The 25021-nt window shown below is 42.5% G+C and overlaps 1 protein-coding gene across 2 annotated transcripts in view; it reads left to right on the forward strand.

Annotated features, from left to right (window-relative positions):
• The first annotated feature begins 1771 nt into the window (after nucleotides 1–1771).
• CTBP2 (C-terminal binding protein 2) overlaps nucleotides 1772–25021 on the forward strand; it is a 249470-nt gene continuing 226220 nt past the window's right edge. For both annotated transcript variants that reach the window (XM_048505311.1, XM_048505314.1), the window contains exon 1: nucleotides 1772–2503. The gene's annotated coding sequence lies outside the window, so the exon portion shown is untranslated. The remainder of the gene's footprint in view (nucleotides 2504–25021) is intronic.

A 25021-nucleotide genomic window follows, 5' to 3' on the forward strand; every position in this document is an offset into this window, starting at 1 on the left:
ATAAACATTGTTGGGGGAAAACGACAGGGTGGTGCCAAAAGGCTTCTGAGCTGCTGCCGGAAGCTCAAGTCGACAAAGCCAAGCTTAGAGACTGATCTGCCAGCACTCTTCTTACGGCTGACGGGAGGAGCGAATGCACACATACGGTTACCGAGGCACTTAGTCTAGTGAATCGGGTGTATAAATCTAGCCCTTACAGTCCTCACAGCTCAGATTTGTGAGTGCTTCAGCCTGCAAAGATTGACTTCTTGCTTGGAGCAGAGAGGCCGGGAAGAAAAAAGACATGCTTTCCCCGGTGTGCACTCTAGAATCCAAGAAGGACTGGAGGTACCTAAACATTGGACCTACTCTAAACACCTCTGATGAGAACCACAAACTCTAAGCCTGAAGATAAAGAACAGCCATGCTTCCAACTGTTTGAGATAACAGAGGTGAGAGCAAAGTAAAAAGACATGCACTTTTCTGAATTTTTTTCAAACTCCTAGCACTACAGTTTATTCCTGCATGCATTTTGTGCTTTTAATTTTCACTTTTGCGTGAAAATTTTTTCACTTTTCCCACTTTTTTTCCCTTGCTCTTTACACCAATGTTTTTCTGGTAGCTGGTTTTGAATTAGCTTTTCCCTAGCACATAAAGTTCCTATCAGATTCAATATCCAAGTGACCTAAAGATCTGCCCTCTTTCTGGAACTAGCGCCTTCTAGAATAATCAGAATCCTGCTTCAAACTTTTGCAGGCTTTCCTGAAAGTAGGCCCTATTGAACATAACTACACAAGTATGTCTCTGCCTGGGAGTGTGTGAAAAATCACCCCAACCTTCCAAGCAGCAGTGTTTGGTGTTGCATTTACACCTAATAGGCAAACACACACACACAAGAATCGAGGCAAATTACGAACTTAACATGAGTTAAAAAATACACCATGCCGCAACACTTTGGTGCAACAAAGGAATGCTGCTATCTTTCCGGAATTTGCCACCATGTAAACTACTTGTTTAACCGGGCCAGAACAGGATCTCATTGGCCCACGGATCCTTTGATGTGTTCGGTGGAAGAGATCTGCTGGTGAATCAAACCAGTCGCATTAAACACAGGAGTAAGTGCTCCATACACGGCTGACCCTACATTTTAAAGGGGGCCTTACTTCTGATTAGAGTTGCAGCAGTGCTACGCGATCCTAAGCGTGAAGCAAGATCCCACGGCCAGCAACCAGACTCAATCACTAGCCAGATCCCTTAGGATCGCAGCCTTAACGCGCAAAATGCTCGCGGACGTCCATTGCGCCTGCCCAATGCCCAGTATGTTTACGGTTCAGCCTTCCGCCAAGACCCCTCTGCTCTCCACGAAAGCGAGCGAAATTCTTTAGGGGGAAGGGGCACCTCCAGGATCACGTCGATCCCAGGAAAGTGATCAACCGCTGCACGTGGGGAACGAGTGAAACCAGCCGCCTGCGGGCCCGAGGGCCGAACGGAGCAATGGCACGTGGTTGGGGAAGAAAGGCTAGCAAGCGGCGAGACCGCGGCATGTTTGCGCGGGGATGGCGAGATGCAGAAGCCGCGGCTATGCGCACTGGTGCTCTCTACCCTCCCACGAGCCAGCAAGACAATCGCCTTTTCCTGCTCACATGGCGGGAGGGGGGTGGGTGGGTGGAAGGTTGCACTTTCTTTCCCGGTTCCCCGCCGATGGTTGGTTCCTTCCCATTTCATAAATCGTGGTCTCTTTTAAGTCCTGCCAACTTGGAGCCGCCAAAGTCGAGGACCGGGAGTCGGGGTGGGGGGAGAGGGAGCGAGCGAGCGCAGCAGAGGAGCCGCCTCCTTTCTCCTCTGGCCCCCCCTTTCCCCTTTCTTTCTTGCTGCGTCTGTTTGTACTTTAGCTGATCCACTAATCCCCTGAGAAAGCCTATTTGCAGTGAAGAGTATCTGTAGGGGGCGAGGCTGGTCCATGTGGGTTGGTGTCATTGGTTTGCAAAGAGAGACCCCGCCTATTGCCCAAAAAGAAAAAAAAAGGAGAGAGAGGGGGAGAGGGAGAGAAACCGAGACCCTACCTCTCCCCCCTAGCTACTCAGCACAACGGAGGAGGAGGCAGAGGTGGAGGTTCTACACCCCCGGGTTTTTTTTTAGTCGGAGGAAAGACTTCTTTGGGGGGAAAAAAACAGGAAAAGAAAAAAGGAAAAATTCCAAGTTGCAATTAGAATCTGCCTCCGTTTCCTTCTCTGGCCCCCCTTGGAACAGCGGCAGGAGCTGGGCGAAGGAGGAGAGGATTAAGTTTTTGTGCGTGAGTGTGTGTGTGTGTGGTGCGGGTGTGTGTCATTTTTAAGGTGGATCTCTGGCAGCCAGAGCCCCGAGCGCGGCGAGCCGGAGGAGGCGAGCGAGCGAGGGAGGGAGGGAGACCCGCGATGCAACGCTGAAAGCCCGGGCAGCCGCTGGAGCCAGAGCGAGCGACCGAGCCAGCGAGCCAGCTTGGAGGGGGATCCGCTCCCCGCGGACGTTCAAAGCCGACGCCGAGGTAAGGGCTGGCGGGGGGGACGGGCAGAGGGAGCCGAGGCGGTTGCCGGAGCGTGGTCGGTCGGGCTGGCTGCCCTCTTCCTTCCGTAGCCTACCTGCAGCCGCGTAATGTTTGCGCCCTGGCTCGTCGTGTGTCCATGTGTTTTCGCTTCACTGCGCCATCCAGAGAGAGGAAGCCAGCAGGAATAGGCTTGTTTTAAAAAAGGGACAAGGGGAAAGCTTGGACTGCGAGGACATCTTGGGTCCCATCCCCCCCCCCTCCCGCCGCCTGTAGAGACCCCGCCGTTTAACTCTGGCCCCCGCGATGGCACAAATATTTCTTTCTTAGTCCCCGATCTGGTGTGCCGGTGTGCGTCGGAAAGGCGTTTCGAGCCAGGGTTGTGTTTACACGCGCGCGTTGGGCATGTGTCTTTTCTCCCCTTTTCAAGCCAGATCTCTCCCGATTTTGTGTGTGTGTGTTTTGTGCGAGGCTAAGGTTGCATAGGCGTCAGGCAGCTGCGATGGGACAGATGTGAGGAGGGAGGGCCCTGATCGTCTCCTTTCCTTCCCCCCCCCCTCCTACCCCCCAAAAAGAGTCGGAGAAAGCCTTTTTGTTGTTGTTGCTGTTGCATGGTGGAGAGGAGAGGGAAGGGGGGATGACAATAAGTTCTGCCCTTCTCCTTCCTTCCTTCCTTCCTTCCTCCCAACCCTCCCCCCCCCTCCGCTTGGGCAGAGAGTAAGTGAGAGACGTGAAACGAGGTGAAGTGGAAATCTTTTGTTTTGCTGGGCTCGGCATTGTTTACTTAGTGCGGAGGGTGATGGACAACATCTGCCAGCAGATTAGCAAGCAGGGGAACCCGCGGCTCGCGGCGCTGCCAAAGTCTCGGCCAAGACAAGGGGAGAGAAGGGGGGCGTGGGGAGGAAACGAAAAGGGAAGGGGGGGAGAGGGGGGGAGGCTTCACGCCGCTCCGGCTGGGGACTACCTCCTGCGAAGGCTACAGAGACCCTTACATGGGGCAAACCCCCTCCCTCTTCCCCGCCGCTGCACTTGAATGCAGCGAGGAGAAAGTTTTCTTGCCGCTGGAAGTCGCGATCGCGCTCCGCGATTGCAAAGGGTGGGGTGGGGAAGGGCGAGCCGCCAGGAGTCTCCCTCCTTGCTCCCGATGACTTTGGGATGGGCTGTGGAGGGACGGGCGTGGAGGCGCTTTATTTGTTTTAGGGGCGAAGCGGAAGACTTGGCCAAGTGCGCGTGAGATTCGAGGAGGGAGGCGCTGGGTGGGAAATCTGGATGGGGCTCTCGGAGGTACTTGGGACAGCGAGTTGGCTGTGCGGGGGGGGGGCGCCACCATCTTTGGGAGGGGGGGCTGCTGCTTCGCCATAGCAGAGAGCCTGCAAGCCTTTTTGCTGCTTCCCTGGGGAAGCGTCCTGTTCAGTTTTCATTGTGACGTTTGCAAAGTGGGCTTGCAGTTTCCACTCCCAGCATGTGGAAAGCGACTGCCTTTTGTAGGAAACCTCCTGGTTCACTAGAGTATACATTACCATTGATCTACAAACATTTTTTAAAAATCCTCTTTACCCTTATTGCAGAGACCCAGCCTGGCTAAAGTGTTTTTCCTCATGTTGTCCATCACAGTTGTGCTGGGGTGTTTTTTTTTAACTGGCGGTGGGTGGACCCAGTCTTGATAATTCACGGATGTAATAGTTGTAACTCTTATTTCCCTCTCTTCTCTGTCCCTGCCACATACAGAAGGCAGTTGTAGACATTATTTTGGGGGGGAATGGAAGATCCAAAGCACTGCCGTTCAAGAAATGGCCGAGTCTTTTGGAAAGCGTTTGCCATCTATGCAGATAAAGCACATGTAGCGAACCATATCAGCTCCTTAGCAACTCATTTGGACTCTGCATTTTTTTCTGTGTATCACACTGATGTTTGTCAGGTGGTACACGTTTGGTGGCAAGCAAACTCTGACTCCATTATTCTCAGACTTTTCCTGCTCCCTCACAGAGCTCTTTTGTAAGCAGGTGTTTGCTCACCAAATAATTTAAATGAATAGTATAGTTAGATTAAGGTTATAGAATGCTGTGGTCTTGGGTTGAATGAATGCATACTTTTTTTTTTAAGGAAATGAACTATCGCCTATAATCTTGCTTATGAGATGTGGTAGCTTTTTCATAGGACTTGTAAACTGAAACATCTAAAAAACTTACCTTGTCAAGAAGTATGATTAATTTGTATAGATTAAATCTTATTATTCATCATAATTCAGCCATAAAAAGAATGGATACAAATGTGTACCTTTCAGTACTGACCTGAAGAAATCTCCAGAGAATAGAGTTGAGTAGGATTCTGAGTTGTTAGACCTGCTTAGAATTGCTGTGTCTCTTCTTGCCGTACAATTGTGCCCTTAAAACAAGCAAAAAAAACTTGTTTAGATTTGGGGCATGGGTAAATACTGCAGTTAATAGAGTTGTCTGCATGGTCTGTATGATGCCAGGTAGAACAACAGTCATTTAAAAAAGCAATTATGGTTCTTTGGACGTGCTTTCATAATTCTTTAAAGTTGTCTGCAACCAGTGAATATGCATAACACTAATGAAAACACTATAATCATGCACTCTTGCAAAATATGGGCAAACAGAAGCAAACCCCAGTTACAAATGTGAATGTATGGAAGGATGCCATGGGCAATTGGGTCATATTTTCTAAAATCCTGATAATTACATTAGAAAGAGAAGCAAGGTTCAGTTAATGTTTTGTGCCTTATAATAGTAGGTAGACTAGCAGGAAAGAGAGATAATGATTTGTTTTAATATAATAGTATTGGGTTGGGCTGTGTTTGTTCTGTTCATAGGCATACACTAGCCCGGGGTAGGGAACCTGCGGCTCTCCAGATGTTCAGGAACTACAATTCCCATCAGCCTCTGTCAGCAAGGCCAATTGGCCATGCTGGTAGGGGCTGATGGGAATTGTAGTTCCTGAACATCTGGAGAGCTGCAGGTTCCCTACCCCTGCACTAGCCAGTCAAAGTTGGCACTAGTGAAATGGGAATTCCAGCCAACTGGAAGCTAACTTCCATGGCTTTTATTAACTTTCATTGCTTTTCATTATAAGTCTGTGAGTCTTTGTATATATTCTTCAAAGTCAAGGGTTAGAGATCTACCTTGTCTGACACATCTGTCTTAGGCAACGAGTTCTGTAAATAAGACCACACAATTTGTGCTTCAGTGAGTCATGGTGAATGGCTTGCTTCGTGCCACACAAGTATCCACCTGGTTGGACATTAAAATGACTATTTTAACTATCTGATGGAGGGAACTTTGACTCACAAAAATCCTTTAACTCTGAGGAGCTACAGGATTTGGACCTGGCTGTTCTACTGCAAACCTGCTTACCTTCAGAAACTGTTTTGACAGTGAAAACAAATCACCATAGTTGGCAGCCTTAGTTCTGGAAAAGAAAGATTCAGGGCACTTTCGCACATGCAGGATAAGGCACTTTCAGTGCACTTTGCAGCTGGATTTTACTGTACTGAAATAGCAAAATCCACTTGCAAACAATTGTGAAAGTGCACGATTCTGCATGTGCAAAAATTCCCCCAATGTGGTGATGGTGGTTGTTCTCAGTTCACTTTTGCTCTTTGCAATGAACTGACTTGGCTCATCTGTAGTTACATCACTTCTTTTCCTGTCTTGTTTTCACCCCTGAAATGTGAAGTTGGAAAAGACCATCTAGTTGCAACTGACACATAGGCACTCTGTGGGGTTTTCTAGGCAAGAGATGTTCAGAAGTGGTTTGCCATTGCCGCCTTCTTTGTAACATCCCTAGACTTCCTTGGTGGTCTCCCATCCTATCCAGGTTTACTAACCAAGGCTCCCATCTGATGGGAACAGGCTAGCCTGGTCTATCCAAGTCAGATTACAATCTGAAATGTCATCAGAGTAAAAAGGGGAGCAAAAGGTTGTCTGGTTCCATCCAATGTCACTCACCCAGATCGTGGTCCAACAGGTCTCTGCCTCCAGCCTCCTGATCAACCAAATAATCCTGATGACAGTGACCCACGCAAGTTCACAATAGCATGAGCTTCTGGTTTGTTCATATGTTAGTCTACGTTCTTAGTTAATTAATTTTGACTTCTGCATAAAATGAGTCTGTATTGGCTCAGTTGTGTCTCAAGTTGGAAGAAGATCTACTTTTTATCCCCCAAAAGGAGAGCTCTGCAGACAATGTTTTAGTCAGAATGCTGGAGTTTCTCTAGAGAAGAAAGAAAAATGATCTCATGTGGAGAAATATTAAGTGGACTCATTGATTTCAGTTGAGCTTATTTCCATTAGGTCTGGGGTATTGAAGCTCACAGCCTTGGAGCTTATTTATACTTTAGGGTAGCAGATGCGTTCTTTGACAGAAACACTTAAAGTGTAGAGTCTCTAAACACTGGATAGCATGTGGTGGGCATGTGCTGTGGAGCCATGGTTGGCCCCATCTCGTTGCCACATGTTTGCTGCTTGTACATGTGTCTCTGCCCTGGCTTGTCTTCCCTTCACACCTTGAGTGTTCCTATGGAAATTGTAGCTACCACCATAAACTGTGAACCAGCCCTTAGTTTATTTCAATAGTGCAAGCTGAAAGTCCTTTACTCCCTCATCCATTTATTTATTTTATAAGATGCTAAAAAACAAATTGTTTAAAATGTGGCGGGTGTTCTTGGTGGCATTCTTTCACTCAGAACTCACAAGATTAATTTGAATATGATGACTTCTATGATGTGACTTCTTGCAGAGCCCCAGTTCCAGAATGACAGTTAATACTAAGTCACTTCTGCATTAAATCACTTGTGAAGTTATACCCTTTGCCCTTGTGTGCTTCTTAAAGGAGAAGAAAAAATCAAGACAATGGTGTGGTAATAGGGGACTGGTGGCTTTTGCTTTCATTTTTTATGTTGTTGTTTCAGTGGAGAGGGCTTGTCAGCATAATGTATGTGAACATGTCTTGGGTTCCAATACTAATAAGCTTATTGTTAAAAACATCACCCTAGATGTGTCGTGCCCTAAGCAAAGGCTACAGATAGACATCTATTAGGGCTGAGATCTATGAAGACAAATTTTCTGTCAGGCCTATACAGCTCAGATAATATTATTGCACTTGTGAGAACCATCTTCATTAGGTTTTTTAAAACTGCTAATTCTGAACTGATACTTACTTAACTGACTGCAGAAAGCAAGGTGAAATTATTAACAAGTGGCCATCAAGTAATTTTACCATCCCTTCTACTACTCTGATCCTAAACATGTTGATATAGTTCAACCAACTATGAGTGCTGGATTGCAGCTACTGCAAAGAAACAAGTTTTGCTGGTTTTGATTATTTTCTGCTAGGTCACGTGAAAGGCCAGTAAAAACAATAACATAAACTGCTAGAATGGTTTCTTATGGTTAACTAGTGGGCCCGGCCACGCTTCGCTGTGGCTTAAGGGGGGGCTCATAGGACCTGCGCTGACGGCAGCTGTCTCACCACCTCCTGGCGTCCCTCCACTCGCACCTTCCTCTGGAGGCAGCCATTTGACCTGTCAGGTATCCCCCCGGCCCCACTCTGCTCGGGGCTGGGACTGGGGTCCATCGGCTGCCCTTCCGTGTCTTGCCGGCTCGCTTCCTCATTCCGCCCCTCTGTTTGCGCCTTCCTCCGGCGCCCTGGCTGTTTTGAGCTGCTCCGAGGTTTGGGGCATGCGCAGTGGACCCCAACCCTTCAGAGCGTTTTTACCTGGCTCAGGTGTGTTACCTGAGCCTTTTCAGTATGGGCAAACACGCTTGGATGTATGAGCATTGTTTCCTAAAAATTTCAGGGTGTTTGCTCCAGCAGTTCCTGAGTTAGACTATGACTAACAAAGTGACGGTTAGCTTTTTATATAGATAGTAGTAATTTGCAGCAGACATGGACAAACAATATTGAGTGCTGATTTTTTTTTTCTGATATTCTGGGAAACAAGGGTGAGAGGGACAGTGCAGTTCTCAGCCCTGCAAATAAATCAAGATGTTACTAGCCTATAAAAACATTACTAGCTTAACCTCCCCACACTTACCTATGTTAGTCATTTGTGGTATAGAATAAGAAGAAAGGTCGAACTTTTATAAAGTTTCTTGGCCAGTGGTCTGGAGATAATTCTTACTTGTCACAGGTGACTTGGCAAAGGCATGTTTACTTTTTAAACTAGGTTGTTATTTGGATCTCCTTTCCTTGTCTGTTCACTTACCCCAGCCTTTAAGTTCTGAACTGATTCTTGTCAGGGCTCCAAACAGTATAGAAGTCATGCCAGCTTTTGTTAGTTCCACATACATGAAAGCTGGTTGTGATTTCTAATGGTGGAGAGAAAGCTCTCTGCACATGCCTGAAGTACCCCTTTTATTTATTCATAAGATGTTAACATCACACATAGTAGAGTTTAGGCCTAGTGATTCTGTGTAATTCAATAGCAGCTCATGAAATTTGGTCATAAGGAGTCATTTTTTAAATCTTTTGGACTGCAGCAAGATATAGCCTTCATATTATATTTCTTTGTTGCTTTAATTATTTTTGAATTTTGGTATAACATAGTTATGGTGTAGAAAACAATCTTTGGGTACTTACAGCAGGAAAATCCCATACAGAGTTATTAGTATATGTTAACAATTCAGTTTATCTTTTAAAAAAAATAATCTGTCGCCAGAACTTTGATTTTTCAGTAGTCCTGACCACTATGTCTATGTGTCTTGATGTCCAGATTCACATGGGCTTATCAACAAAAATACATACACAGAGATAATAAGTGAAAATATAGCTTTTGACTCTCATGCTGATGAAATGAAGATCATGTGCATGCCACTGCAGATTTTTTTAAATAAAAAGTGGTCCCATGAGGGTACAAGCTTTGTTAGACCTAGTCTTGATGCTCTCCAGTAGTTTCTCTGTCTGTTCTAATATTAAATTTTTTAAAAATCCAAAGACACTTTAAAAAAAATGATACACTTTCACTTCGGTTTTTATAACATGTGACTGATTAACTTCTAGTGGACCTTTTCTTCTGGAAATGTAGAAACACTTCAGTAGTTCCAGTATATGTTAAATGCATGTAATGCTGTAAAAATAATCAATTCCTATTAACTTGCAGCAGTATACATACATTATTATTTAAGTAGATTCTGTAGCATTGTACGGTGAGGGAATATTTGGAATATACAATTTTTATGCAGTCAGGCTTTAACGAGATTAGTACTAATGTGTACTGACTCACAGTATTGACTGAATTGATTCTAATACTGAAATGAAGGTGTCATGTCCTATATCTAATTCTGGACATGGCCCTAGATGTCCATTCATTAGGACCATGGACAGAGAAGGGAGCTCTTTCTATAAACTTGCAGAAAAATCCCAAACCTTTAAAAAAAGGGGGAGTTTGCAAAGAGCAACAACATGGAGATGAGTAGTCTGTGCAGTCACAAATAACAGAATCACGTCTCACTTACCACAGACTTACCAGTGTGGGACTGGCTGTTGATGAGTCTGTCAGTCTGTGCTGGGCAGCCCTGGGGCATCCTGGAACTGAGAACATAGGCCTCCGTTGTGGGGTGGGGGTGACCAGTACCTCTCTATCCACCTTCTTTGTGGCAGGGACAGCTAAAGGGCAGCATGTGTAGAACCGGGCAGGTCAGTGGGGAGCCACTCTGCATCACTGTGTCAGCAAGGCAAAAGAAAGTGGTGATGTGGCAGGAGGGGTAACAGAATCCACTGTTCTTTGAAGATGAGTGACCCAGTCAGACTGGGTGAGCATCATCGATGAAGGAAGATGGAGCAGAAGACTCCTCTGTACTGCAACTCTGTGAGCCATGCAGACAGAGGTAGTGATTCTACAGATAGGAGGGGAAGTGGGAGGTGGTGGTGCTGCAGGTGGATAGGTTTGCCACCCATCAAGTAGGCTGCCTGTGAAGGATGTGAAATGGATGGGATTCTCCCCCTGACAGTCATCTTAAGGGTCACATGCTTACACTATCGGATGCTTTTTCGGAGTTTCTCTTCTGAATATCTCTTGAGGAACAAAACATTGTTAATTGCATCTATTATAAATGCATTCTTTTCTCTTCAATCTTTCTTAGTGACTGTGGTGGTCATTTGCCCTGTGGAGGCAGCCCTTTGGGAATTATCTATCCTTTTCTCTGTTTTTCAGATCTCTTCCCCATATTTGCTCTATATTCAGTCCATGTCAACTCTACAGCTCTGTGACAATATAACCCTTTCTCTCTGCTTGGCATAAACTCTGATCATCTGTCACTTTGACTGTGGTAACCTTTTTCCTTTCTGGCCCACTCTAGTCAGTCCTGAGCCACCTAAATCATTCATGTCTCTCTCCATTCTCATTAAATCCCTTCTCTGACTTCTTGTCCATTCCCTGATTTAGCGCAAACTTCTTGTCCTTGTTTTCAAAACTCTCCATGGCCTTGTTCTCATCTGCCAACCTTTTTATATGGCAATCTATTCCTGTCTGTAACTGGCTCATCTTCCTCCATCTGTCCAAAGAGCTACTCCCTTAAAAAACTCTGCACTTACCCCTTGCTATCTCTTATTCCACTGAGAACAACGTAATAAGTCTCTCTCTCTCTGTTTCTTCAGGTTTTTTCTCAAAACTATCTATTTCCAGGAAGTCTTTGCCAGTACAGCTTGTTTGTAGTTACCTTTAACTGAAACAAAGCTTATGTTTGTAAGTGAACTGAAAATATTATTTCCATTAATCCTTACTTTGCACTTCCCCTATTTTCATTGCCTCAAAATGTTTAGTTTGAAATGTAGTGGGAGTAGCATGTACTCCTTAAAACTGTGTGTGTGGGGGGGGGATCTGATTTTAAGAAAAAGACAGCCTTTAGTTCAACTAAATTGGGCCTCTCCCCTGCTGTACCTTGCTGCACCCTGTTGCTGTCAGCATTTTATTTCCACCCCAGCCCAATTTTTGTATTGTAGATGGGGTTGGAAGAAAAAGTGTTGAAAGCAATAGGGCATGGCGAGGGAAGTTGCAGGAAGAAGGGTTAAGCTTCCCTCACTCATGATCTTTTGCTTTTAATAAAAGATCCTTTGCTCCTCAATTTAGAGAGAACATGTCCAGTTTTGATCACATAAGACAATATTTGGTTGAGTAGGCAGAACTGCATATTACCTTGACACCTGTGTTTAGAGAGGTTTTGTGAATGTGGGATGGAAGAGATATTTGTAGGGTTGGATGGGGGTAATGGGTGTTTAAAATGTCTTGTGCTTGCAAACTGCCTCCTTTGCCAAGATTGTTTCTGTATTTGAAGCCCAGGTGGAGGGCTAACGATTAAAAATGGCTGTGGATACAACAGAGAGCTATGCCAAATGAAAACTAGCTTTTCTTGGGCTTTCTTTTTAGTTGTTGGATCCCAATCCACAGAACCTTAGAAATACATGGTAGCAGCTAGACATTTGCAGTAGGGTTTTTAATCCTACCCCAACAGGTACTCCCCTTATTGCACCACAAGTGAGACAATGATCTTAAAGCTGTATGAGAAAAAAATGCTTTGTGTACAGAGTTAAACATGATGCTTTGCAAAATGTGTGTTTATGTCTTAGAATCTTTTCAGGGGAATATCCAGTATGAGGCCATTATCTGAACTTGGGATTGATTTGACTTGGATAACTAAAGCATTCTTAGTATAATATTATCATACATATTTTTGCTTTTATTCAGTTCGTCAGTACTTGTCTCCACCCAGCAATTTGACCTAGGTACTGAGGAGAATGTAACTTGTGGCATGAAGTCACTGAAATACTCCAGTGTCTCCACATCTCCATTTTTCAAATATGTTGCTGTTTGATAAACTGCAATGTGTTTATGGTAACATTTTATTTCTCAAAATAGGTTGTCCGTAAAATCTGTGTAGGAAAAAGGTAGGTAATTAATATAAATAAACAGTGGTTTGCAAGAGCACTGTATTCTAACTTGCCTCCATTTCTCTTTGCTCATAGTTTGATTCTTTACAGCAGTGAGAGCAGTCTGTTCTTGAAAGAATAAACATCTAGTACATTCCGTTAAGGACTCACACTGGTAAAGAAAATAGCAGAGATCGTGCTCTGTATTTTAGACAGCATGCCAGTCAAGTATAAACTGTCAAAGCAAAGCCTGCTTGCTTGGAGTTATTTGAAAAGGTGATAGAAAAAGAGTAGAACAAATTATAGGAAATCTGTATGTTCTTGGATGGCAGTTGAGTGAATGAATTCCTGGCTGTGTAATTTGAACTTTAAAATAAGCATCGTTTTGCGTTGTCATCCAGTTTGGAAAGTTACCATGAGTAATCATATCAAAACACTGCAAATGACTGGAAATAAAAGTTAAAACTTAAAACCACTCAACTATAATAGAATGTTGTAGTATCACAGCAAAATCTTAACCCGTTTTCCACACATCACTGTGTGTGTGTGTGCACACACACGGATAGATCCAGCTTGAAATAAGTCTTTGAAAAAAATAGATTGTTTCTTCCTTCGTCCCATGGTGTGGCAGAGGGTTGGTTTGACCATCGTAGCTTAAGGCATTCAAAAGTCTTGGGCTGGCCCTGAGTAGTCCCAAAGGACTGTATATTTTTGGTTGTGCTTATTCTCTTATGGACTTCCATTTTCCATAGCCATTTTCCTGATAATGAACTTGGTGAAGTCAAAACACACCCAGAAAAAAAAGGAGGGTGTAGCAGATCCAACTAGACAACAATTGAGGAGACCAATTACACCCCAGCTACTGGCTGTATGAACACCAATCAACAGTACAGAAAATTAGGTGCTCAATTTAATTGACTAATATTATATGTACATCAAGTGCAGCCATGTAACAAAGATACAAAGAACTTATGAAACATGAAGACAACAAGCACAGACTCACACATGCACGTTCTAGCTAGCTGGCAAACCTACTATATATCCCCGTAAGGGGTGAACGCCATAAGTACTGGTACAAAATAGTCTCGGTGCGGGTCAAAAAAAGTGTTCTCACATGCTGGACCTGGATAGGTAAGTCTCAGGTAAGAAGGGTGGTCACAATAGTCAATGTGGAGTAGTCAAAGTGGACAAAGAACATATGAAATAAGATGATAACAAACACATATGCGTGTGCTAGTCAGTCGGCAAGCAGACTGTATATCTCCATGAGGTGTGAATGCTATAAATCTTGTTCTGCTGATGAAGCTGTTTGTAGCAAAATGGAGGTAATCCAGAATATCCTGTCCTACTTTGACTGCTCCATATGGACAACTGTGACCACCCTTCTTAACTGAGCCTTACTTGTCTGAGTCCAGCATGTGAGAATGATTCTTTTGACCTGCATTCAGATTATTTTGGACCAGGACGTATAGCATTCACCCCTCTTGACTGGCTAGCCACACATATGTGTTTGGTCTTTTTGTTTGTGTCTTTATGATATGGTTGCACTTGTTGCACATATACCGTAATATTAGTCACATTGAATTGAGCTCTTGATTTTATGTACTGTTGGTTGGTGTTTGTCCAACCAGTAGCTAGGGTATAGTTGGTCTCCTTGGGTGTTGTCAAAAATTGGGTGTTGTCAAAAATCCAGTATCAGTACTGGGTGTTGTCAAAAATCCAGTATCAGTACTGGATTTGGCTGAAAGTTATGATCCCTTATTGGGGGGGGGGGGGGAGGGGCTACATGTTTCTCTTATTTTGCTAATGGCTTCTGCTCTAGGTGTTTTGGATTCTATTTTTGGGTTGGTAGTTCTCAAAAGTAGAAGGGGAGGCTGAGATATTTTTGAATTCTAATTGTTCCTCCCACATTGCGACTTTCCACATCATGGTTTTGGCTGATCACGGGTCAATGCTGGACCCCAACATCAGAATCCCCCTAAGCAGGCCCTGGTACTAGAGAAACCAAATAGCCACCACTGAACACAGGCAGCCCAAAAAACCTGCAGCCCCACTTCTCACTTCCACCCAAAATCTGCTTCTCAACAGCCACACTGATGCTGCACAATTAAAAAGTCCATAGACACCTCTTGCCAGCCTAACAGTCTTCAGTCCATGCTGCCCCACCACACAAAGACTCCACCAAGAACAATTTTACAGTTTTCCACATTGTGGAGGGTGCCACACCTCAACCCCAGCAATGTGGCAGTGATAACTGTACTGCTTCGTAAATGTACAGTAATTCTATCTAGAGCAACTGCGTGAGAGAGAGAAAGGGGATGAAATCCCACTCCCATCAGAAAAAAATACATTTTTAGCAGTAGCATGTAAAATTAATGCAACTAAAAAGGGGGGAAACTAAAAATGGCAGGGGGAAAGAAATGTGTAGAATGATTTTGTAGAAAATGTTTCTAAGACACAAGGTTTGACACTGGGAAAATCTTTGGTAAGTGTGCATGTGGAAAAGGCCTTTTTTTGTTTCTGATTGAAAGTAAACTTAAAGAAAGATTCTCAGTGCAATCCTAAACCAAGTTATACCTCTCTAAGCCTATTGTCTTCAATTAACTAAAGGCAAAACTCTGTTTCATCAGTAAGTACAAGCATATCTGTGCATCTCTTTATGTACATATTTCTTTTTGAAGTTAAATGCACCAAGTAAACAGGATGCATGAACCATGATATTCCCATAAGCAGTATTGTAACTTGCATGCAATGTAATTATATTTTGTATACTTGCCAATTAAGCAGTTATGCTTCAGATAGGGGAAAACTACCTCTCCAGTTTTGAAGAGAAACATTTCAGAGCACTAAATCAAGTAAACTATACATGTGCCGTAGAATTTTGTTAGTGTAGCTAGAATTTCAAAAATTAGCTCTGCACTGAGGGTATGCTTTGGTATATTCTTGTTGAGGAATAGGAATCTTGGGGCCTTTCAGAAGAAGGGTTGGTAAATATAATTCATCTTTGCTTTTAAATAGAATTAATCCATGGAATTCAGTTTAGTGGAAGAGGAGGGATTAGCATATTTCATTTCCACCTGTAGATAACTCTTGGGTGTGTCATCTAAGTCCTGAATTATAAGGTTGCCCAAACTATAGTAGAGTCAGGAAATAGTTAAGATCAAGTTTCTGTGCTAAAACTTAGCTCCTTTTTAAAGATGGGGCTGATGGAGTCTTTTTGAATGTTGTGGTGGTGGTGGGTGGAATCATAGTTGTGTTTTGCTGCAATATTCTTTTGAATGAAAAATGCAATTTACATTTTTGGAATTTTGCTACATTTAGACCTGAAACCTTCAGTTTGGTTAAAGGCAACCTTGATTAATAAACTTGAAAACAAAGATCTGTTCCCAGAGAAAACAGTTATATTTTACTTTAGTTATAGTTATATTTCACTTTAGAGCAATTTATCATTTCTCCAGAAAGCCTTAGGAAAAAATATTGCTTCAATGATATTTTTGTACTGTATAAAGTTTTTAAAATTCAGTGAATATAACAGCTAGATAGCTGGTTGGTTAAATGGAAACTGCAATCTTGTAGAATGTTTCCAGAGCATTTTTATTCCTCCATCCTTTACCACAATGTTTGTCCACACTCATCTCCTTTCAATGTTTCATGGCTGATGTAATATTTTCTTTAATTATTTTTTGCTTGATTGTTGATCCATTGATTTGATGCTTTGTTTAATTGATGCTTTGTTGATCCACGCAAAAACAAACAAAAAACCACATAGAATGATGGAAGTGAAGTGGCAAGGGGGAAAGGAGTGAGGTGGGGGATGCAAAAAAAGTGTGGGGGGGGCGCGGGGTGGGTGGGTGGGGTGGCAGACCAGGCACCGAATTCTGATCTTAAAGTTAGCAACTGAATGAATACGAAATACCATAGTGATAATCAAACCTATGGCATTGGAATATACTGGGCCCACTGTTTTCCTGGGTCTTGGTGTTCTGGCTATGTTACTGATACTGATAACATAGTGTAACTTCTGTTAACATGTGCATGTCTACCCCTGTGTCCAAACCCAGGGCATTAATTGTGTTGTGGGAATGTGTATGTTCACATGTAAAGAATTTAGAACTACTTGGAGATCATACATTTAATAGCGATACAGATAATAATGTTATCAGATCTTAATCATTCTATTATGTGATCTGTTCCTATATAATATGAATAATTCAATGTACCTCACATAACCTTGCCTAATTATTTGGCATAGGAATATCACATAGTGGCTATCTATAGTGTATGTCAGCTATAATGGGTGGGTATTGTATGTAAACAAAATTGTGAGGGTGTTATTACAGTATGAAGTATCCAGTAGGAAATAATTATTGGTGTAGGTTTTGAGGTGTTTGAAATCATGTATTTGGGAACCATCTGTGGCAGGCAGCTCTCCCCAATCCTCCCTCCAGACTTTTGCAGTGTTTCCTCTGTAGAGATCTTTGTTTTTCCATCTGTGCAGCCCTCTTTTATACTTTGTCAACAACATTTGTTTTATGAAACATTCTTGTGTTATTAGAAGCTGAGAAGTCCCTGCACCCTGTAATGGACATTTTGATCCCCCACCCCCACCTGCTCGCTGAAATGTTTAATGGAAAATTTAGGATTTTTTTTCCGGATCTGTCATTAGATTATTTGGCATAAGGCTGTATAAAAAGTCCCATTCCAGCTCTTCCTGTCAGATTGGTTGGCTGCAACAGCATCTTAACAGCTTTACCTTTAAGGAAAATCCATCTTTTGTCTCCCTGTTTCAGACTCCCCATAGCCTTTGCAAGCTAAATAAATATTACAGTGGTTTTAATGCCAGGCTACATACTTAACTCATGCGTTTTTGGTGCTTTGTCAAAGAGCTGTGCACCTTGCCTTTTCGATTTTGGTTCTTGTTCATTCTGTGGTCTTCTGATGCGATTCTTTTCCTCTTCTCTTCAGTGGCATTGTCAATATGCTTTATGTAAATTGATTGCTGCAGGTTTTTCCTCAAGCCCTGCATGTTTGATCATTTGGGGAGCTGGCTGTTAAGCCGATTCGCCTGTAATTTTTGTTTGCAGTCCACTGCTTCATGCTCTTTTGCACTGTCTTCCCATCTATTGTGCACTGCTGTGTTGCCACTTTATAAGTTATAAAGTAATATAGCCAGGAACATCAATATCTTTGTTTGGTTTCATTTATCTGTGGCATTTACCTTTCTCATCCCAGAACTCCATAAAAGGAAATTACTTGTGTTCTCCAGGATGACACTAAGCTTTTCACCTTTGTTTGGCTTTAGTGCGATATAGCAGGCAAGGCTACCAGTTTATGTTTTTGCAGTTCCCTCTGCAACAATTCAGAGCTGAGGGGAAAAGACAGCCAGATGAAGTGAATTTGATGATAACGAGTGCCAGGAAAAAAAGATATAAGCAGCATATTTCATGAAAAGGGTAAAACTTGCATCCTGCATCAGTGTATTTTACAGAATGTTTCCTGGCCTTCAGATCCAATTAATAACAGATTCAGTTCTGGCTTCATCTTGCAGCTGGTTGCTAGCAGCAAGTTTGTGGGAGTCAGTGTGGTATGGCCATTTAGTATCACAGATTCAGTGGACCTAATTCTTGATTGCTGTGAGCTTTATGCATGCATTGTACTGTGCATCCATAGGAAAAAAATTAAAAGTGCTAGGTGGTGTGCCTTAAGTTGCTCAAATTGGGTTGGAAAAATCCTACAGTTGTGGTCTAATTTTGAAGTGGAACCTAAGAAATTGAAGTATAGTTGAAGTATTGCTCTGTAAGATCTAATGAAGGCTTTTGGGTTTGCTTCATAGTTTCTCCTGGTGTCTGAATCCTGTACAGTCTGTTGTATACGAAGTTACAGGACCAGGAGATGAGTCCTACAACGCTGGGTTTGAGTTGTTGGATTCACAGTAATGGATTCACTATGCTGCCCAAGAAATTGAAAGTATTAGGATTTGCAAATGTGAACAAAGACAACATTCTGCCTCAGATATATGAATGCTGCTTCTTCAGATAAAGGAATGAATGAAAACTGCTGCTTTTTGATCCTGCAAATGGGAAATTGAGCACTTTAGTCAGGTTGATAATTGCCACATTGCGAAGATGTCTTCTGAAAGACATACAGAAGTTACAGAACTAGGTTGAAGCTTGTCAAAAACATACGTGTTGGGAGACTGTCACCACTGTGGGACTGCTGTGGATCAGTTTCAGATGTGGGCGCAATCTGCTATTCAGACGTTTTGTGCTTGTGCCATAGGGCTAGTGACAGTCAGTTTTTATCCTGTTATCTCACTGCTTTCAGTTCATCTTGCATCATTGTAAATGAGCTTAGATATTCCGCTTTAAATCTGGGGGGACTAAACTGTTTGTAAGTGTGGGGAGCCTTCTGGGGTCATATAGGAAGTCTTTGTGGCAGAAAATTTAATCTGGCTTCTGATTTGCATTATTACCTGTATTGTTTTGTCCTCCTGTATTAACTATTTAATATATCTTCTTTCCATCTCCTTGGTGATTTTTTACTGTGGGAACAAATAAGCAAGGGTAGTACACCAGTTCAAAAAGATCGTTATCACAATGAAATAATTACATTTAGGTCCTTGATTTGATTTGTTATCTGGGAGATTAGTCCAAAGGCAGGGATGAAAATGAATATGTTGTGTTAAATGATTACTCTGGGCTGCAGAAAGTTTTATTTATGGATTTTTACTTACAGTACATGTTTTAAACTATTCCCTTGGTGACTTTGTGTAGCAGTACAATTTATGGCCTTTCAAATAAGGTAAGTAAGTAAATAAACAATTCTAGTGTTTCAAGTTAAACAAAGAGAAGGAATAAAGGAAAAGGCTCTTATCATTTCATGGTCCAGAAAGTAAAAGAAACCCCTCTTAATATATACACTTAGTACTGGGACAAGCGAATGGCATACATACATCCTGATATTCATAACTTCACATACTAATAAAGTGTGAGGAAGTATGCGGATGCATTGGGGGAGAGGGCAGGCTCAGAGAGAGGATAGGAGTGGCTATCTACAGGATTGTGTTCCTGTGGGGGAATCTGTGCAGGTCTTAACAAAAATTCTGAGGTTTTCAAAGCATCCCCTACCTTTCCTTCCTTTCCCCCAGTGGCCGAGTATGAGAGATGAATAGAATAGAATCTTTATTGGCCAAGTGTGATTGGACACACAAGGAATTTGTCTCCGGTGCATATGCTCTCAGTGTACATAAAAGAAAATACATTTGTCAAGAATCATAAGGTACAGCACTTAATGATTGTCATATAGGTCTAGTAAGCAATCAGGAAACAATCAATAGTAATAAAAACATAAAATGTAAAATCATAAAATAAAATGAAATGTCAGCACAGGCTATAGTCATACAGTCATAATTGGGAGGAGATGGGTAATAGGAATGATGAAAAAAGTAGTGCAGTAATTATATAATAAATATATAATAAATAGTTTGACATTATCGAGGGAATTATTTGTGTGTTGTGTGTTGAATTATTTGTGTGAATATGTGTGTTGTCGTCATGCTCTCTTGTGGGCAAGCGTCAGACCAACAGAAAATTCTGTTGACCTACAAAGGAAGCACAAAAAGAAGCAGAGGAAGCAGAGGAGGAGTTTGGATTTATACCCCACCTTTCTCCTGTAAGGAGACTCAAATCCGGTTCATAAGAGTCTGCCATGCATGAGGAGGAGTGGGGAATCAAATCCGGTTCTCCAGGTTAGACTCCGCCTTCTGTTAACCATTATATCACAATGGCTCTTGCTAACCTAATCCATTCTCCTGAGCTTTGTCACTGAAATCTTCTTATTTGGGGAGAAGACTTATAATACCAATTCTGTGCACTCAGACTGATGTGGACAAACAGGAAAGGGAACTCTCAGAAGAAGACTGTCCTCAACAGATTGTCCCAAGACTCCCAGTTTTATATATATTAAAAAATTCTACACAATGTGTTAACTCCATTACTGTGCAGCGCCCAAAACTTGTAAACTCTTTGTCCCCAAAGGTGATCCAGAGCTCAGTGAGGACAGTGGTGATAAAGATGGGGCCGTGTTATGATCCAAACACTTAGTCTGGATGGCCCAGGGTAGCCTGATCTCATCAGATCTTGGAAGTTAAGCAGGGTGGTCCCTGGTTGGTATTTGGATGAGAAACCACCAAGGAATTCCACTATGAAGAGAAAGGCCAACTTCACTGCGCGCAGATGCGCACATACACACGCACACACCACTTGGTCTCTGCCCTTCCCATTCCATACTTCTTCACCAAAGAGGTCAAAGAGCCTGTTTGTCACTGCTTCAACTTCAAGCATGCTAAACAAATCCTTCAGCCACCAATGTTCCCCATCTTCTCAAGATTTCAGTGGTGGATGTCCTCAGGTATGGCCTTACCAAGGGAGGGGGAAAGTTCCTTGAAAGTCTTCAGGCAAAAAAGTCAGAGAGCATACTCAGAGCCCACAAAGCAATGGCCTGTTCTGTTATAGCGTAGGTTGTCACCTTGGTTGCTGCCTCCATCAAGTGGCTTTGCAAACTCTTGAGGGAAACTCCTGCCTTATCTAAAAAGCTTGCTGGCAATCTTTTTAGGCTAGAGAGAACTGTGGACTTCATGGCAGATTCCAGTTTTGACTTACACAGTTGAAATTTTCCTTGAAGGCTGTGCTTCCACAGTGCTTCCTAAAAGAATTCTATGGTTAAGCAATTGGACAGTGGAGATGACTTTCAAGGCCATTGTAACCACATACTCTTTCCCAGGGAATAAGCTTTTTAGCAGTACCCTGAGTAATGTACGCATAGAGACTAAGGATAAAAAGTCTGTGCCCTTTTCCTCTGAAAAGGATAGGTGCCAAAAGGTGTGCAGTATTTAGTCCTTTTGTAACTACAGGACACTCCCCAGATTCTATTGAGGCTACAGAAGATCCTCCTTCAGGATAAATATACTTGTTGGTATATTTATAAGCCAAGTACAGATGTTGAGAAAGAAGGAAAGAGGAAAGAGCCTTTTAGACCCTTTGCTTTTGCCAAAAAAGGGGTGAAGGTGTGTAGTGACCTGCTGCTGTTTCACAGTACCCGCAAATTGCAGGATGTCATGGTTTGTTCATATGTCAGTGTACTCCCAGGGAAAACTGCTAGTGGTGGAAAGCAGTGTACACATCGAGTCTTGGACTGTCTGGGCTTACTGTTCAGATAACTGGAGGGCCACAGGATGTTGGAGACTGAAAGCATCTAGGGAGGAATGAAAAGCATCTTCCTAAACTCTTTCTGAGAGCAGTTGTGGGGACTAGAGTGCCTTTGACTAGTTAGATAAATATAGTTCGTGGCATGAATCTCTGAGTTGTAGAAAAAGTCTCTGAGAAGCCAGAGCAGAGAGTGACACTGGTGCCAAACTTATCAAGCGAGCTGGCTGAGGAAGCGCAGAAGAGGCCCAGCATTATTTCCCCTCAGCTTTGGCAGGTTTTCCTTATTTCAAATAATTGTTTCTCATGGAAAAGAACAATAACTTAAATATATTTCAAGTCCTATGTAGTAATAAGCTAATGTTGTGGTGTGCACCATGTGTCATATTCTTGTAGTCTCACACACTGTATGTCATTTTCTTACAGTTTCTTACAGTGGAGCTCTTCAGATGGCAACCCTCCCCCCCCCCCCCGATTCTAAATGTAAAACACTGGCCACCTTAGGTGCCCCCAGTATCCCATTGTCTCCTGGTTTTTATGGACCCATTGGCTAAAGTGACTGTTAGGTTTCCTGGCACTGTGTCCCTGGAATGGTAAGGGCATGTTGCCTACTTCATCTTCCACTGAGTAAGGAGCTTGGGTAAGAGGGGAAAACTTTAGCTACCCCTTCCCCCAAGCTGCATAGGCAGGTGCACTTTTAAAATAAATGAGTATAAAATTAAATTACCAGTTTATATAAACTTACTGTTTAAAAAGTACAAAAGGATTCTAAAGGAACTGAGGAATATGTTTGTTTGTTTTACTAATACGGCATTTGACTCAGATTCCCTATGTAAAAATACAGTGCAAACTAACTCTCCACGTTCCCTTGAGAAACAGTATTCGGATAAGCTTGAGTAATTTTATCTAGCTTGTGTAGTTTTCACTTGCAGCAAAGCAACCCAACATGTTCTTAGTTCACAGGACTTCTGTGCGCTTGTGTGTAAAGAAAGCAAACAAAACATTTTGTTTTGTAGGACTGTTGGGTAGCTGATATAGGCAAGGAAGCACTTTTCGGGCTATTCAGCTGTACCTATGTGGCGACCAGATATATTAAAGATTAAAGATAGTGTGACATTACAGTAATGAGCATAACCGCAGGAGTGAATAAGGCTAGTTAGTTTTTCTTCCTCTGCCAAGCTAAATTGCAACTTTTGAGCTGCATAAAAGCAAAACAGATTACAGCATGAAGAAACCTGGTTTCTTGTACTTGTGCAAACTAACAGTCTGTCAACCCCAAATTTGGAAGCTTGGCAGACAGATGATGTGCTTTTTCAAACTACAATGTGTTGCAGTTGTCAGCAGTATAGATAATCAAGGCTGCCAACGAAGCTATCCACTGTGTTGCCGAGATTGCAAATAACCTGTTCCTTAGTCTGCTACAGCTTTAGAGGTGTTCTTACATCATCTCTTTTCAGTTTATTAGGGATATCAGGCAGTTTTGCCAGATTATTTTATAATGCAAAAAGAACAGGAAAGAAGAATGTATTAAGTCTATGCCCCTTTAGAGAAACTATTTGGGACAGACAACTGTGTGAAACAGCAAAATCCATTAGCAAATGATGGCTAAATTCCATTGACAGTGGTTTGAAAGTGCATTATTTGGCATGCGTGGAAGTGCCCAGAGTCTGCTTGTAGCTTGTAGCAACTTCCTGAAAGCATGAAAGTAGAATCTTTCTTGTTGGTAACTGCATTCCAATGGCATCTTGACTCTTATAGACTACATTCATGGCTTAGGGACAAACTAGACAGTGTTTGGAGTTGTGTTCATGGCTCCCCTAAGATGCGTTCTCTTTTTTAGCATCCACAAGGGGCATTGCGTGGGCTCAGGGTTCCACTTTGAGCAGATGAGAGATTTATGTCTTCCAAGTTTCCCCTGGAGCTGATCCAGATTTCTAAGGTCCTCCGGAGCTGCATTTTTTATCTACCACACTGCTTTCCCAACCTCGCTAAATTGCAGTTTGTCTGATTTCCCAGTGTTTTGCCTGTTTTTGGCCCACAGTGAACTTGCTGTTTTGTGTATCAGAGCAACAGAAAGATTCTGTAGAGATCCAGGTGTCATGACTAACGATTATTTAAGTTTGAGTGTTGAAACAGAAAAAGTGACTAAGGGACTAAGAAGGAGGTAGGGAATAAGTAGGTTATGGGGGATGGGCTCTTTGTAGAAATCTGAACGGTCCATTAGTTTGCATCATCCTGTTCAAGAAAGAAAAACTCCAAAATTTGCTCTCTGCTGGTGGAATTGAGGGTGCCTAGAGTTAGTCTACAAAGCCCAGAACAAATCTGTAGCTCAAGAAATACCAGCTTAGTTGGTCCAAGAGGCTGCACGTTTGGTAGCCCTATGATTGCATTGTTGGAGGACAATGTGTGAGGCTGCCAAATGGACATTCAGCATTGCAAAACAGATAGCACTACCTCAGGCATGGCTTTTGGGCACAGAGTTCTTCAAGCAGGGCCTGTGAGCCAACACATCAGCCCTCCTGGGAACACTGTTTTGTAGCTTTCCAGTCAAGATACTTTTCCCCTCTGAGGAACTATAGAACGTTTGGACTTTCTGTGTTTCTTCTACTCAGAGTGTAGGGAGGACAGTTTTCCCAACCTTTGGGGGTCCTGCCGCTGTTCATTTCCTCCAGATCTCATACAATCACCCGTCAGGAGGCCTTTCTTACTTCTAAGCGTGAGGAACTCTTGAGTAAGTCCTGTATTGCATTCCCATTTTCCTCTGAAGTTCTTGGCCTCCAGGGTGAAAGTTCATATAATGTACTTTAAAATCAAAGGTTGGCTTCAGTAAGTTTCTTGCAAAAAATAATTCAAAAGTGAAAAGAATAGGGCTTTACAGACATACAGTGAGAGGAACAGGAGCACATACCAGTTAGGATTTCCTGTTCATGTCTGGAGAAGGTTGTAGTGGGGTGAGACGCTGGGATAATAAAAGAGAATAAGGCAATTTAAATTGTTGACTGTCTAAACAGGGGAATAAAACAAAAACAGGAAAGTAATAAGATACATTATTTAACATGAATTAAGCAGAGAAGGAAGAGAACAAATAAGCACGGGGAGGTGGGGGGGGCAGGAAAGCAAGGTGCTGACATTTAAATATATTATTCCTGAAACATGTGTGTAAAAATTATCATTGGAGAAAAAAATCAACAAGCTAACAAAATTAAAAGAATGCCTATATTGATTATACTGGTGTTAGAAAACAGAAAAAATTGAGAACATGCAGAATATTCTTTTAGAAGGAAAGCAAGGTAAAACCTTATTGAGGTGGCAAAATATCAGATGAGCTTTATTAAAAAAAAGTTTAGATCTTTCCAAGTAGAATTGAGAGCTTTTTTTAAATTCTAGTGCACTTTGAGCTGTTTTATAAAGTAACACACTTTCCCCATTTTTT

The sequence above is a fragment of the Sphaerodactylus townsendi genome, linkage group LG08 (assembly GCF_021028975.2).
Source record: "Sphaerodactylus townsendi isolate TG3544 linkage group LG08, MPM_Stown_v2.3, whole genome shotgun sequence".
Taxonomy (NCBI): domain Eukaryota; kingdom Metazoa; phylum Chordata; class Lepidosauria; order Squamata; family Sphaerodactylidae; genus Sphaerodactylus; species Sphaerodactylus townsendi.